Genomic DNA, 17,054 nt, shown 5'->3' on the forward strand with positions numbered 1-17,054 from the left:
CAATGTTACAATACAGGATGTGTGGCAGTAAGTGTTACAATTCATTATGATGCGGAAAGTGTTGAAATACAAAGTGTGGCAGAATGGTGGTGTCACAATTATCAGTGATGGGTGAGGAATCAATCAACACAGATACAGCAACAGTCACTTAATGTCCTCTGATACTCACCACATAATTCATACAAGAAATATCACCTGCCACCTGTCAAAAATGGTGCACATCGGTAGTCTGATTCAGTACACATCAATAAAGTGACATTTTATGTTACAAGGTCATTAGACCGTACAAATGCAGACCAAGACGCAGAGCGGCCGCTCGTTCTGAATCGTCACCGAGCAGTGAGCCAGCGGCGGGCAGGAGAGCATCGAGTCGCACTTTATCCACCACCGCAAAATACCTGTCACTTCTTCTTATATCACAATCACAGAACATGACATTTACAAGCAATAAATCCTTGGATATACATAACTAATTTAGTATTAGAAAATACATTTCCCAAGAGAGTATCGGATCCGAGGATCATACACAAAAGATAATATATTTATATATAAAAAAATCAAACAAAGAGTTCATATTTAAGAGACTTGGTAGTATTGACTTGACCCGTACGCAAGGCGGATGGGGGAGGGGGGGAGGAGGATTAATGGAGAATTCGAGAACTTTCCAAGTCAAGCTCTAATACATCATTATACTTTAATATAAAGAAAGTATAATATACACAACCTAATCACACAAACCTGCGTATTTGTATATGTTCTCACAATACAAGTATATCAAGTACTAAGTACGATCAGTGCAAAGAGACAAGAGGCTATTACACTTATCAGCAAGGAAATGGATATATCATAGTACATACTGTTATGATCCCAGGCTGCCTGAGAAACGAGTCTACCCCTGAGAGTTATTCTGTCAGACCTGACCTAACTGAGAGGTGAAAGAAATATAGGCTGGTGAATGTATATATTAAAAACTTGGCTAATGTGGACGAACAATTAAAAGCATGGGCAGTTCATGAATGTGTACATAAATGACTTTACATGAGATGTCGAAAGTTTGTGAGGAAGGCATGAGGCCCATGTCAGGGGTCTTGACCTTACTTGAGTAGTGTAAGTCGTGGAAGCAGGATGCAGTGTCTTTAAGCTCTTGGTAACAGAAGAAGAATCTCTATTTACGTGCTCCATCAAGAGGAGAATTAGCCAGGCGTTATTGTATGAAGCCTGGGGACGACTAGTCAGTAGGGAGAGAAGCCCTGTAGAGAAGTTTAAAGGGCAATTTTGTTAGGTAATTATCAAAAGAAGGCACCAAACCGGGAAGGCTATGTAGCACCATCAAAGTGCGAAATAATCAGAGAGCGCTAAATATCACCAATGGCAATTTTGTAATGCTAAACCATTTTAACCAGTTAACAGTGATTGCATATAGTTGGTCGTGTGCCCAGGGACCGTAGCAAGTGTCTATTGATATATTAGGCATATTTTGTTAAGGCAGAAGTCCTAAATAAGGAAATAAGGATAAGGAAGCCAGCTGGAGGGACGAGCGGCGCATCCTTCCTCGCGAGCTCTTGAGGGCAACTGACAGGGCCAGCCGCCGGCTGCCTCAAGAGCGAGGACCCCGGCCAGGCGGAGGATGGACCAGCCCAAACAAAGGGGAGTCCCCTCACAGCCTGTGGGAAGCAGTGAGGTGTCGAGTGGAGACATTTATTATGTGTAGTTTATTTTAGTTATATGTTTGTTGAGGAACATCTTTATTGGCTTGGCAATGGGTTGTAGCTTTGTCTGGGGGAAGGAGTTGCTGAGAACTTCGAGCCAATAGAGGGAGTTAGTGGATAGAACTCCAAGGCAGTTGAAGGAGCAGTGCACTCTGAAAAAGAGTAGCCCCATAGTGAGGAGTTGGACCTCAAACTGTGGGAGGAAGAGCAGTGAAGTGAAGTTTCACGTGCTTCTGTGATTCCAGTGGTGAAGCACCATTGCTGTTAAGAAAGACTTCATGGTGTAGCTGCCGGATGAGCTGTAGAAGACCCTGGTAGACAATTCTAGGAGGAACTGATGATGTTCAGGGTAGTGGACCTCTAGGTGTAGAGAAGCGGTTCTTAGTGACTACTTATATAGAGGGCTGATAGAGTGTTTGAGTGTCATTAGCGTGCGTGACGCTGTGGGAGGTGAGTGATTGGATATTTTTGTGTCAAGGAATATTTATACTGATGTTTATGTTGTTGCAGCCATAGGCTGGAGTCCTTGTGTATATTTATTTATATATATTCTAGAGCTGGTTGTTATAACTGGTTAGGTGTTAAACCTTGATTAAACGTTGTACCAATGTTGTAGTTTCGGTGTGTGTATGGCGGGAAGGCATAGCGTTGTTACAATACATGACGTAGCAGTAAGTTTTGAAACTTACCTTTGAAACTTTTGAAACCTTTGAAACTTGTTTGTAATTGAACAACCAACGAAATGTTCCATTTCCAGTATTAGGAACCCATGGGACCGACCCACCTAATGTATTGGCATTAAGACACGTAACGTCCCACATACTGTAATTGTCACCAACGTAACGTACCAATATCAGTTCTACAATTCTAATTATTATTTTTTGTTTAATAGAACAAATGCTTCAATGTTTGTTATTTCAAAGTAAAATAAATAGATAACAAATGATCATGACACTGTAGTTTTTCATATATACTATAATTATCTAAATATACATATTCACATTTACAAATACTTAATTGAAGATATTGTAAAATAATAATCAGTAAATTTATCTGGGTGCAAATTTACCTGGAGACAAAAAACCTGAGGTTGCCACTTTAGAGACGGACGTGCTGACCGCTGCACCACAGAGCCGGGCTCTGGAATTATGATGTTCATTATATAAATGTTGCAGATAAAATGGTTATATAAACAAAATATATTATCATAAGTGACAACGTATGACAGTATGATTACAATAATTGGAGTAACAGTGTTACAAAACAAGGTGTGGCAGTAAGTAAGTGTAGTAAGTAAGTGGCAGTAAGACAAGTGGCATAACCAAATCAATCAACAAAAAACACGAATATGAAAAGAAATTTAGGTTTGGCCTAGTTACAAAGGAAGTAATTAAGAGGTACTCATCAGTGCTTACCAGTATCATAAGAAAAGCTAAACTTTCATATTATGAGACTAGATTCAAAGAAGCAAAAGGCAACATGAAAAGCACATGGAAAACCATCTCTAATATCCTAGGAACTAAACAACACTCCCACAACCAGATAACACTCTCTAAGGATGGCCTTACACTGTCATCTGATTTAGAAATAGCGAATGAATTTAATAGCTTCTTTTCATCGGTTGGTGCTAACCTTGACAGTAAAATCCCACAGACTCAGTCACATATCAACACATATCTCTCAGGCAGCTATCCAAACTCTCTTCTCCTCTCACCAGTCAGCCCGACAGATGTTGTGTCCATCATACACTCACTAAAAACCAAAGCTGGGAACATCAGTGAAATACCATCCATTATATACAAGAGCGCCTCCCACGCCCTTGCCCCACCTATAACTCTGCTGTTCAACAAATCCCTTGAGTGTCATACCTTCCCTGACATCCTTAAAAAAGCAAGAGTAACACCAGTTCATAAAGGAGGTAATCCGGCAGACATAAACAATTATAGACCAATATCAAACCTACCCATACTATCAAAAATATTTGAAAAAATTATCTACAAACAGCTTTACTCCTACCTCGTAAAATTTGACATTCTTAGCCCCTGTCAGTTTGGCTTCCGCTCCCAAAAGAGTACCAACGATGCAATTATTAGTCTCCTTGATATAATTTACTCAGCCCTTGACAAAAATGAGTTTCCGATTGGACTCTTCATTGACCTGAGAAAGGCCTTTGATACTGTTAATCACAATTACCTCTTACATAAACTCCATCATTATGGAATTCGAGGCCATATACTGGACTATATCCAATCCTATTTTAGTGATAGACACCAATGTGTAGCCATCAATAATATAACCTCTCCCACTCTACCAATAACCGTTGTAGTGCCACAGGGCAGCATTTTGGGACCTCTCTTATTTCTTATTTACATCAATGATCTGCCTAACGTCTCTAACATTCTGAAACCTATTTTGTTTGCTGATGATACTACCCTCATCTACTCAACAACCCACATACACTAAATAATGTTGTTAATAATGAACTAAAAAAAGTCCACTTATGGATGTCAACCAACAAACTAACACTTAACATAGAAAAGACCTACTACATCCTATTTGGAAGTAAATCTACAAATGCAATTCAGCTTCAGATAGACAATGTAAACATTAGCAATAAAAATGATGGAAAGTTTCTTGGCCTATTCCTAGACAAGAGACTCAACTTCAGTACCCACATACAACACATAACTAAGAAAGTCTCTAAAACAGTTGGTATACTCTCCAAAATCAGATATTATGTACCTAACTCTGCTCTCATCTCTCTATATTATGCACTAATCTATCCCTATCTTAATAATGGTATCTGTGCATGATCTTCAACTACAGCAAACCACCTCAAGTCCATCATTACCCAGCAAAAATCTGCTATCAGAATAATAACAAATTCTGCTTTCAGACAACACTGAGCCCCCTTGTTTAACTCCCTAAACATGCTAAACATAATCTCACTCCACAAATTCTCCTGTGTCAACTACATTTACAAAACCCTGTTCTTAAATGCAAATCCTTGTCTGAAACTCTTCCTGGACAGATGTAATAGGACCCATTATCACCACACCAGAAATAAATATCTCTTTGATATCCCCAGAGTCAAACTTAATTTGTGTAAACACTCTATGCAAATAAAGGGGCCCAGTCTATTGAACTCACTCCCTATTGAATTGAAAAGCTGTCCAACTTTTGCATCATTCAAAAACAATACTAAAAAGTACCTAATTTCATCTTCATAGTTTTTTACCTTTTGCTTTAAAACTGCACTGTATCTATTGCTACCCAATCTCCCAATCTTTATGTACCCAATCTGAACATCTTTATCATTGCGATCATTGCTGTCTTCTTATATGTACTGTCAATCTGCTGTATGGTGTCTATTAATCTTGTTTAAATTACCAATCAAGCTGTCAATGTAATCAATCAGAGCTTTAATATACCAATGTGCTTTAATATACTTACTAATCTCTCTCACCTCATTTTTTTTTCTTGCAATGTATTTGTTATTATTTTATTAATTCTGATGGAATTTACCTACTTAAAATTATCTGTTAGATTAAGGACCTGCCCGAAACGCAGCGCGTACTAGTGGCTTTACAAGAATGCAATTACTGTACCATGCTATGTATTCTCACAAACCCAATGTACCTTCTTGTATATAAATAAATAAATAAATAAATAAATAAATAAATAAATAAATAAGTATTACAATTCAAGGTGTGGCAGTAGTAGTAGGCATCCGTCAATCCTGTGGGGTTATGGAATTGTGCCCTGGGGTTCCTAGGTTGATTCAAAGTCTGTTGTGGCTGTGAAGTCCAACTCGAGAATGGAAGTCCCGACCCGCAGCGAGCACAGATAAACGCCGAAGCGGGTGCGTCTGACAGTGGTCGAGACCTCTTCTGCAGTTTATTATACTCCACCTGCCTCTTCAGTTCACCCTCAAATTTCTGGACTCCCTTCTGCACTTTACATTTCCAGGCAGATCTGTCCACAGCTGCTGCTTCCCAAGTGTTGATGTTGATGTTCATCTGCTTGAGGATGCAGGGCCTTTTTCCTGATGCTAGTTCTCCATATAAGAGGTCCTTTGGTATGCGGCCATCTTCCATGCGTGTGACATGTCCCAGCCATCGCATGCGTCTCAGCTTCAGGATAGTGAACATTGAAGGGAGTCCTGTCTCTCGAGTACTGTGTTATTGGTGATTTGGTCTCTCAACGTGATGTCAAGGATGCGTCTCAGGTTCCGCATGTGGAAGGTATTGAGCCGTCTCTCCTGGCGAGAGCACTGGGTCCAGGATTCCGAGCCGTAGAGAAGTGTACTCACCACACATGCCATGCAGACTTGTGCTCTGGTAGGCACTGTTAGTTTGACATTTTCCCGAACGCGCTTTGTGAGCCTGGCCGGTGTTGTTGCGGCCTTCCTGATACGCCTGTTGAGCTCAGTGTCCAGATAAAGGGTGTCTGAGATTGAGGAGACCAGGTCCATCTTTGGCTAACTGCTAACAAACTCACCCTTAACATTGACAAAACTTTCTATATTCTGTTTGGCAATAAATCCTCTAATCAAATAAATCTCAAAATAAACAATACCCAAATTTGTAACAAATTAGATGGCAAATTCCTTGGCATTCTCATTGACCACAAGCTGAATTTCCAGGGACACATTCTAAATATATCAAAAAAAGTTTCAAAAACTGTTGGCATTCTTTCTAAGATCAGATATTATGTACCCCGCCCTGCCCTGGTGACTCTCTATTACTCCTTCATCTATCCATATCTCAACTGTGGTATTTGTGCTTGGGATTCTACTACCCAAAATCATTTACATCCTCTAATTACTCAACACAAAGCTGCTATTAGGACAATATCCAACTCTAGCCCCAGACATCACTCGGTACACCTACTCAAATCTCTGAATATGTTAGACATTAAGTCACTGCACATTCTCTCATGTGTATTATACATATATGAAACGCTAAACTGTAATGCCAATCCTGACCACGAAAGCTTCATAGAAGGTTGTAACAGAACCCATGAGCACCACACTAGAAATAAATACAGTTTTGATATTCCTAGAGTACGACTTAATCAAACTAGAAATGCTCTACAAATCAAGGGACCCAGAATGTGGAATGACCTTCCCAACCATGTTAAAGACTGTACCTCTCTCAACCAGTTTAAGATAAAAACGAAGCTATACCTAATAAATTCCCTGTAACCTACCTTACCCCTCTATTGTCAACCCATGTATGTTTTTTTAAAGAGCGCTGTTTGTCGACTGAATTGTATTTGTGCTGCTTTTTCAGCTATGTTTTCATTCCATGTTTTCATTTTACTCTTTATGCTCAATTAGTATTAAACTTTAGTCATTTAAGTTTTTCATGCCCGAAACGCTTTGCGTAATAGTGGCTTTAGGCATTGTATGTACTAGCCCTATCTATAAATCCATCACTCTTTGTAAAATCTCTTGTATGTATGTACCTTACCTAAATAAACATTTGATTTGATTTGATTTGAGGTACACAAACTCGTAGTCCGCCTCCTGCACATAGCCTGCGATGTTTATACCGGGTAGCTCATTGACGTCTTGTCCCATCACCTGTGTCTTCTTCAGGCTGATTGTCAGGCCGAATGCGGAACAGGCGGTTGAGTAACTGCTGCAGGCCTTCTGCTGTGTGTGTAGTGATCGCTGCGTCGTCGGCGAAGAGGCACTCCCTGAGGATTCGCATCTGTACTTTCGTCTTTGCTCGGAGTCTAGTTAGATTGAAGAGCTTCCATCAGATCTTGTACGGAGATAGATGCCCTCTGTGGTTGATCCAAAGGCGTGCTTGACGAGGATCGCGAAGAACATGCCGAGCAAGAGTTGGACAGGGTTGGAGCAAGAACACACCCCTGTTTAACACCACTGTTGATGTTGAATGGTTCAGAAGTTGAGCCGTCGTACACGACTGTGTTCTTCATGTCCTTGTGGAACGATTGTATCATGCTGAGTAGGATGGGTGGACAGCCAATTTTGGCCAAGATGACCAAGAAGAGCCAAGATGGCCAAGAAGAGTCCGTCCCTGCTCACGAGGTCGTAGGTCTTTGTAAGGTCAATGAAGGCAATGTACAGGGCTTTTCTCTTCTCCCTACACTTTTCTTGAAGCTATCTCCCCTCCTGCTTTCTCGCTGTCAATCCTCCTTTGTGGTTGTAGTTGACTCTCGCAGCACCCTCATGGCTCTGGAGTTCTTTAATCCAGTCCATCCGGTGGTCGTCGAGATTCAACATTGGCTGTTTCTTATTTCCAGTAGATTTAAGAAAGATCAGTTTTGCTGGGTTCCCAGCCATATTGGTGTCTCTTTAAATAAGCATGTGGACGCTGCCGCTAAGGAAGCTATCCGCACTTGTCCCATCTCCAGTAAAGGTATTCCTTATTCCGACTTTTACCCAGATATTCATTCCTCCATCCTTGCCCGTTGGCAGAGTTGTTGGTCTTCTGTTACTGGTAACAAGCTGCGTACTCTTAAGGGTAGTGTGTCTCTATCGCCTTCCTCCTACCACCAAAACCGGCGATTGGAAACAGCTCTGGCAAGGCTGCGTATTGGCCATATGTGCTTATCTCACGGACACTTAATGGAGCGCCACCCTGCTTTTTATTGTCCTAATTGCATTGTCCCTCTTACAGTTGTGCATATCTTTGTTGAATGTCCTGACTTCTAGGACGAGCGTGTGTCTTGCTTTCCGACTGTCCCCCGTGGTCACTTTTCCCTCAATAGAATTCTTGGTGAATCGGATACTTTTGATATTGTTCGTCTTATGCGTTTCTGTTTTCTTTCTGGCATCCCTGGAGATATTTAGCACCCTCTGATTATTCTGCACATTTGATGGTGCTACATAGCTTTCCTGGCTTGGTGCCTTCTTTCATAATTACTTACTTCTGTCTTAGGGAGAACACCATGTCAGTGGTCGACCTCCTTGCTCGGAAACCGCATTGCGACTCTGGGTATACTCTTTCAGCAAGAATCTGAAACCGAACCAAGACGACCCTGGCGAAGAGTTTGCCAATGACGCTGTGGAGGGAGATGCAGCGATAGTTGTTGATATCACTTCTGTCACCTTTATTTTTGTAGAGAGTTGATGATGTTCCATCTCTCATGTCATGTAGCACCGTGCCATCTCTCTAGTACTCACACAGAAGTTCATGAACCTCAGTTTTAAGTGTTCTTGAAGTGGACTAGAGAACTTCTATCGGAATCCCATCGTCTCCTGGGGCTTTCCGCTAGGAAAGTGAATGCAGCGCTTTCTCAACTTCTTCCACAATCGGTTCAAGGTCAAATTCTTTCATGATGGGCAGGCACTCGATTTCATCCAAGGCCTCTACGCTGACAAAGTTCGCTCCGGAGAAGAGTTCCGAGTAATGTTCCACCCAGCGATTCATCTGTTGATCACGGTCTTTAATGATCTCTCCAGTGGCTGACTTCAGAGGAGCCGTCCTGCTTTGTATAAGGCCTGTTGCCTTTTTAATCCCTTTATACATGCCGCTTATGTTGCCGACAGTGGCCGTGATCTGGATGCTGGAACAGAGTCGGAGCCAATGATCGTTAGCACAGTGCCTTGCAATTTGATGAACCTTACTGCGGGCAGTAAGGTTCATCAAATCACCAAGGTAAGGCAGTCACCAAGGGATTAGTCGAATGTTATACCAGGTATCAAAATATTTTTATTGGCCCAGTCTTAAAAAACAAATTGGTAAATATTGTAGACAGTGTGTAACCTGCCAAATAGCAGGTAAACCTAATCAGTGTACCTAAAGCTCCCCTGTATCCAATTGTAGTTCCAAGTGAACCTTTTTCCCACATCATTATTGATTGTGTAGGCCCTTTGAATAGGACAAAGTCAGGTCATGTATTTTTAATAACTTTAATGTGTGCCACATCCAAGTTTCTTGAAGCTTATCCTGTGAGAAACATTAGAGCAAAGACAGTTATCCATCATGTGACAAAATTCTGTACTTTGTTTGGACTACCTCGAGTTATCCAGACTGACAACGGTAGCAATTTTCGGTCTGCAGAGTTCAAACGATTTTGTGAGAAGTACCAAATAGAACATCGCGTGTCCAGTGCTTATCATCCACAAAGTCAAGGTGCCTTGGAGAGATTTCACCAAACTATGAAGCAGATGATACGAACTGTTGGTGAAGACTCTAGACATAATTCGGATGAGGACTTACCTTTTATCTTGTTTGCAGCTCGAAATGGTTTACAACATTCCTTAGGTTGTTCTCCTTTCCAATTAGTTTTCGGACACCAAGTGAGAGGCCCAATCCAGTTGCTGAGTGAAAGGTTGTTGGGAAACGTCTCTCTCCCTGATGTAAGTCGTCTGTTGAGTGAGATCCAGTCGAAGTTGAAGAAGTACCAAGACGTGGCAAGCGAGCACCTGAAGAAGTCTCAGTTGAAGATGAAACAACACCATGACAAGAAGTTCTGGGTGAAGTTGAGATGTTTTCAGCCAGGTGATCTTGTTCTTGTTTTAAAGTCCAGAGTTAAGAACATGCTTTAGCTCATCATTTTGAAGGTCTGTTTGAAGTTGGTTGCAGACGTTCTGAGTTAACTTATAAAATTAAAAGTCTGCAGGACCCTTCCAAGGTTTTGGTAGTGCACATTAAGAAGGTTAAAAGCATTTCAAGGCTCCAGGCCAGTGTCATGTGTGGTACAGGACACAGTCACCCCTGAGAACCATATATCTGATGACTTGTCTAATCCTACCCTTTGTAATTCTAGCTTTGAGGAGATGATGGGACATTTGGATGAGGTTAAACAGGGAGAGTTGAGAATGTAACTACACCAGTATTCTAATCTGTTTGGAGAAGTTCCTACCCAGACCTCTGTTTTCAGCCATGATATTCAGCTCACAGACACCACGCCTATTCGTATGCATCCGTATAGAGTATCTCCAGAAAAGAGAGATATTATCATAAGGGAAGTGGAGTTCCTCCTGGAAAATTGTCTAGTTACACCCAGTCAGAGTTCCTGGTGTTCACCATGTTTGTTAGTTCCTAAACCAGATGGGAGTTGGCGCTTGTGTACTGATTACAGGCGGTTAAATAAGGTAACTGAAGTAGACACTTTCCCATTGCTATTGCTTGAGGATTGTATTGACCAGATTGGTCACTGTCAATTTACATCTAAACTCGATTTGTCTAAAGGTTATCATCAAGTGCCTTTAACAAGTCGAGCTAGTGAGTTTTCAGCTTTTGTAACACCTGATGGTTGTTTTCAGTATTACGTTATGCCTTTTGGTCTTAAAAATGCCCCAGCAACCTTCCAGAGATTAATGAATTTGTTGTTGCAGGATATTCCAAATTGCTGTGCTTATTTAGATGACATTGTTTTATTTAGTGATTCTTGGCAAGATCATTTGCAGAGTTTAAATTTGTTGTTTGCTAAGTTGCAAGAGGCCAATCTTAATGTTAACCCTAAAAAGTGTAACTTTGCTAGAGGTACAATTGTTTATCTAGGGCACGAGATTGGTCAGGGTAGGGTGATGCCTCTATCTGATAAAATTAATGCCATTGTTAATTATCCTATCTTGACTAACAAAAAACAGGTTCAGCGATTTTTAGGGATGTGTGCCTATTATCATAGGTACTGTAAGAACTTTTCTATGGTAGCTTCACCTCTGACGGATTTGTTGCAGCAGAGAGTTAGATTTAAGTGGATTATCCAGTGTCAAGACGACTTTGATGGTTTAAAAAATATCTTATCTTCATCCCCAGTCCTCGCGAGTCCTAATTTTACTAAGCCTTTTATCATGTATATAGATGCTTCTGATTTGGGTGCAGGTGCTGTCCTACTCCAGAGTGGATGTGATAATGTTGAGCAGCCTGTATACTATTTTTCGAGAAAGTTCTCTAGTGCAGAGAGAAATTACTCTATTGTTGAGACGGAGGCTTATGCTCATGTGTTGGCATGCAAGAAGTTTGAGGTATATTTACATGGAAATAAGGTTGATGTATATACTGACCATAATCCTTTAATATTTATTGACAGAATGAAAATTCATAATAAAATATTTTTGAGGTGGTCCTTGTATCTGCAGGAATTCAATCTCCATATTCATCATATTCCTAGCAAGCTAAATGTTCTGCCTGATGCCTTATGTTTTCCCTGAGAAAACCTATGTGAAGAACGACCCTAAATTTCCTGATTTACTTGATGAGATAATGATTATAATTACTTGTAAGTACTGAGTTACTTGTAATTGATTTAAAACTTGATGATGTTATATTCTTATTATATGTTTATATATTGTAGTAGTTGACGCTGTAATTGTGCTTGCACCTTATATTTGTGCAGCTAATGAAGATTATTGTGAATATTTATGTATTATTCATGATGTGTTTTTTGCTGTCCATGTCTAAGAATGTGTACACTGTGTCTCACATTGTACTCATTTCTTGCGATGGAGGGATGTTATGACCACGCATACACCAGTATGATCATACTGAGGCTGGTGTATGGGTGTGCTCAAACTATACAGTGATATCTTGGCTGATAGCCTCGTATCACGAATATTGTGTTTATGATATAATCTTATGTTAACATATATTATTCTTATTTTATGTATTGTCAATGTGTGACATACATTTCCAAGTCTATATTGATTCTGTATCAAAGTTGTATGCCATGTATATGTGGATATATATTAGATGTCTAGTTGTAGCAGTAGCCTAATGTCATGGAGTTTGAAAAAATCCTTGTATGCTTATTGTATGTAATGCTACATAAATGTTGTATAGGTAGCACCTCACAGCTGGATGGACAGCGCTTCGGATTCGTAGTTCTGAGGTTCCGGGTTCGATCCCCAGTGGAGGCGGAGACAAATGGGCAAAATGTTTCTTTCATCCTGATGCCCCTGTTACCTACCAGTAAATAGGTACCTTGGAGTTAGACAGCTGCTAGGGGCTGCTTCCTGGGGGTGGAGGCCTGGTCGAGGACCGGGCCGTGGGGACACTAAGCCCCGAAATCAACTCAAGATAACCTCAAGATAGGTAATATTATGTGGACCATGTTGGAGAATGTATACATTTAGTTTCCAGATATATTATTCACATGTATACAAGAATCATCAACATGAGGGAAGAACTGAAGCTTCCAACCATACTAAAGAGAATCATGCAAGTGAACACTACCTTTTGCCTTAAGTCATGAGAGACCCTACATCTCCTGCATTGCTCAGAGACAAATTATTTAGTGCTATTAACACCCTATTGACTGGTGCCGACATACCAACTCACTCCTTTTATGATAAATGACTGAGAAAAAATGCCTACAATCTCATTAAACTCAACATTCCTTTTCAGTGCAATCTACCTGTCTCTGATATTCCTCTTTATCTGTACCCCACCATTCAAGTATCATACACACCTGTCACCAAGAAAGATAATGAGAATCTTGCTTTTCTCAAAGCTGTCACACTCGAAACAATTGCCTCCTCCATCGAGAATTTAAGATCTCACGAGCACTGTGTCTACACCGACAGCTCAGTCCAATCTTCTACTGGACGGACTGCAGCAGCATGTAGGTTTTATAGAAATAATATTTGCCCAAAGACTGTCAGTGTCAGGTTAAACAACTGGCTGACCTCCACACAAGCAGAACTAGCAGCATTACAACTGGCTACCAGTACATTAAAAAACATTGGAGGAGGAATAATATTTTGTGATTCAAAGTCTTCAAGCAATCGAAAACCTCTCCTGGAAGATCGACAGCAAGAACCTCATACTACCAATTATAATTGATCTAATTGCTGCACAGAGTAAAGGGGTCTCGAATCTCTTTTATATGGATACCTTCACACATAAATATAACCCATCATAATGAGACAGATATTGCAGCCAAATTAGCGTGCAACAAAGATGAAGTTGAGTTAGATCTAGGTATCCCCCATCTCTACTGTCAAAACTGTATTGGTTCAAACAATCAGGTATGATAGGAAACAAATTACTGACTCCCAACGACCTGAATGTACTAGTATTAATAGCTATGATTTGTTCAGATCGGAAACCTATATCTATGGGCAGCACAAAATATCCACCAGACTGTGCGACACAGTGGTTGCAAGGATCAGGTTGGGTTACCAACCCGTTCTCGCAAATTCGTAAAGTCAATATTGACTTATTAACTACGTGCATAGGTGATATACTAAACATAATAGATACCCTTAAAAAGATTCATAGATAACACCAACCTTACCTAACCTTGTTAGTATCTTAAGATAAGCATCTTATTGCTTCATAATTACAATTATTACTTAACCTATACCTATTATAGGTTAGGTAATTATTGTAATTACGAAGCAATAAGATGCTTATCTTAACATACTAAGTGGGTTAGGTAAGGTCGGTGTTTTCTATGAATCTTTTTAAGGGTATCTATTATGTTAAGTATGTCACCTATGCACATATTTAATAAGTCAATATTGACTTATTAAATTTGCGAGAACGGGTTCCCAATATGTACCACGCCTTGTTTGGTCCTGTTACATGGGCTAAATACTTTGATCTCCACCATCTGTAGTCTACTACTCCTGACGATTTCTCCCTCCATAAACACCTTGTTGATTCGGTAGATGCCTCTGTTACTTTTAACCCCACCCGTCTCGGTACACGTGCCGTCGCTGCTCCTTCTCAGGATGCAGCTGTTGCGTACTCCTAGCTGAATACGTATATAAATTTAAATAAACTTATTCTATTCCATTTCATCATATATGTACATATATTGTGTTTTTGTAAATTGTCGTGTGGTGTGGCAGTGTCAGTGGGGACAGGAGCGCGGTTGCTCTTCACACGTCTAATAACTATTAGATTCGGGAAATTAGAATTGCTGGACCTGTTCAGTTATGGGAGTTCCAGATGTCACTTTTACTAAGTTTATATAATTGTTTATTTACTGTAATTAAGCAGGTGGCATTGTAACTTATATATTTTGAAAGTAACTATTATATTTAATTTGCATTCATATGTGTTTTGAGAACAAGTGGTTGTTCAATTAGTTTTAAATATTAAAAAGTCTGTATTTTCCATTCCTCATCCTGGATGAGGCAAACGGGAGAGAATTATGGGTACAGACGGGGGCGCGAGTAGTCAGTAGCTTCAAGGGACCAGAAGGAATAACATGTGGGAGATAAGTCTGTTTACTTGTTGTTGTGTCATGTAGTAGATCTTTATTCTGGGAGAGACAATATTTTGATGTTTGCTTTAATAGTGACCCTCTGTTCATATATATATTATTGAGATGTATATGGAATATATATATATTAAAATGCATACGTATGTTTCTTCAGTCCTAAGGGAGATATACTTTTAATTCTGTGCTTTGTACTTATCAGGGGGTTACACTGGTGACCCGCTCTTGAGAACAGCAGTTTGTAGTAGCCCTAGATAATTAAGGTCCATGCTGTTGTTAGGGTCACGAGCCGTAACGAACGATAGGTAACAGCAGCTACCCGTTAGCCGCATTGGGGAGATCTCTGTTCGGGTCTCCAAAGACGCTCGGTTAAATGCCAGTGTTGGCACTGTTCTCCTGCACCATGTTGCAACTGGTGTTTGGGACCTAAAGGACTGCCACGAGGATAATAAACATATCCTCGAAGCCCAAGGCCATTCTATCCTCCAAGTGGACACGTTCACTCGACCCCCCTCGTGGTCGTCGCCGTCAGCCCCTGAATGGATCAGCGAGAGTGGTAATCCAAGGAGATGGTGAGATGGTTCATCTTATGCAAGGCTCAGTGTAGCAAACGCTGATGGGAGAACTGGGCTAGCAGTAGGAACCGAAGGAGATTGTGATACATGATGTTCACATGGTGATGCAGGACTCATCGAAGTTTGGAGAACTGATCCTGATGTAGGGACCGAAGAATGTTGAAGTCCAAGAGGATGTTGAGGTTGTGCTGCAGGACCCAGCGGAGTACTAGACTGAGGTTGAACTGGACCTGCTGCATGGACCAAAGAATGTTGAAGTCCAAGGAGAGGAAGTTGTAACCTAGTAGATTTGATGGTTCGTTGTGTTGCACGTTGGGACGGATGTTGAGTGTTTCCTCTATGACAGTTGTAGCTGGAGTGCACAATCCCATCTCGCGGCGGTATGATGGTGTTCCTATCACCAGGGTGGAAGACTGAAGGTTTTCTAATACCTGGCAGGGCGAGAGTGGAGTTAGTACAAGACAAGGATTTACGCCTTTCAAATGCAATCTAAGATAAGTTTGTCTTACAATATTTTAGCTGAGGGCTGGTAAAGTTGTCTGGAGGAGCACGTTTATTTGGATTTGGTTCATAGAGAGAAGGATCTTTCCTGGTGTTGGAATAGATCGAGATTTTAGAACCATTGTAGTCAGGCCAAGTACAACAAGAAGGACTAGACAATACCTTGGTGATGTTGGTTGTCTTACTCAGGTCGTTGGAGAAGATGTTGTCAAACTTGCTCTGACTTTCTTGGAGATGTCCGTACTGCGGGCACTGCTTCCCGAGGTGCTTCACAACGTTAGCAGTCGTACTGTTCTGGACGGAAACTGCTGTTGAATACCTGATAGTAGAATACGGGATAGTACATATAGAAATGTTATCCGAGCTTGTCTGGGACAGAGGCTCGTCATAGTTGTTGATGGTATGGCTGAACGGCTCAGAAGACACTGGTACCTGTATCAGTGGTGCCTTCAATAGAGGAGCGTTCGGCTTACCTGTAGTCTGAGACTTGTGGAACTTTTATAAAGCGTTTGATATTACGAATCATACCTGGCCAGTAGTAGTTCTTTTTCAAGGTCTTTTAGGTTTTGTAGAAACTGTAGTGTGAGTGAGATCCATGGACCAGACGCAAGATATCTGATCGTACAACCCGTTCTCGCAAATTTAATAAGTCAATATTGACTTATTAAATATGTGCATAGGTGACATACTTAACATAATAGATACCCTTAAAAAGATTCATAGAAAACACCGACCTTACCTAACCCACTTAGTATGTTAAGATAAGCATCTTATTGCTTCGTAATTACAATAATTACCTAACCTATAATAGGTATAGGTTAAGTAATAATTGTAATTACGAAGCAATAAGATGCTTATCTTAAGATACTAACAAGGTTAAGTAAGGTTGGTGTTTTCTATGAATCTTTTTAAGGGTATCTATTATGTTTAGTATATCACCTATGCACGTAGTTAATAAGTCAATATTGACTTTACGAATTTGCGAGAACGGGTTGGGTATGGGAAGGGATGGTGCGGGTGCGGCCGTGGCGGGGATGGCGTTGAGAACCCCCAGAGAGAGAGGGGTTAAACGAACATTCACACGGCTTGAACATGAGTTAACTGAATTTTCACG

The sequence above is a fragment of the Procambarus clarkii genome, chromosome 59 (genome assembly GCF_040958095.1).
Source record: "Procambarus clarkii isolate CNS0578487 chromosome 59, FALCON_Pclarkii_2.0, whole genome shotgun sequence".
In the NCBI taxonomy this organism is placed as follows: domain Eukaryota; kingdom Metazoa; phylum Arthropoda; class Malacostraca; order Decapoda; family Cambaridae; genus Procambarus; species Procambarus clarkii.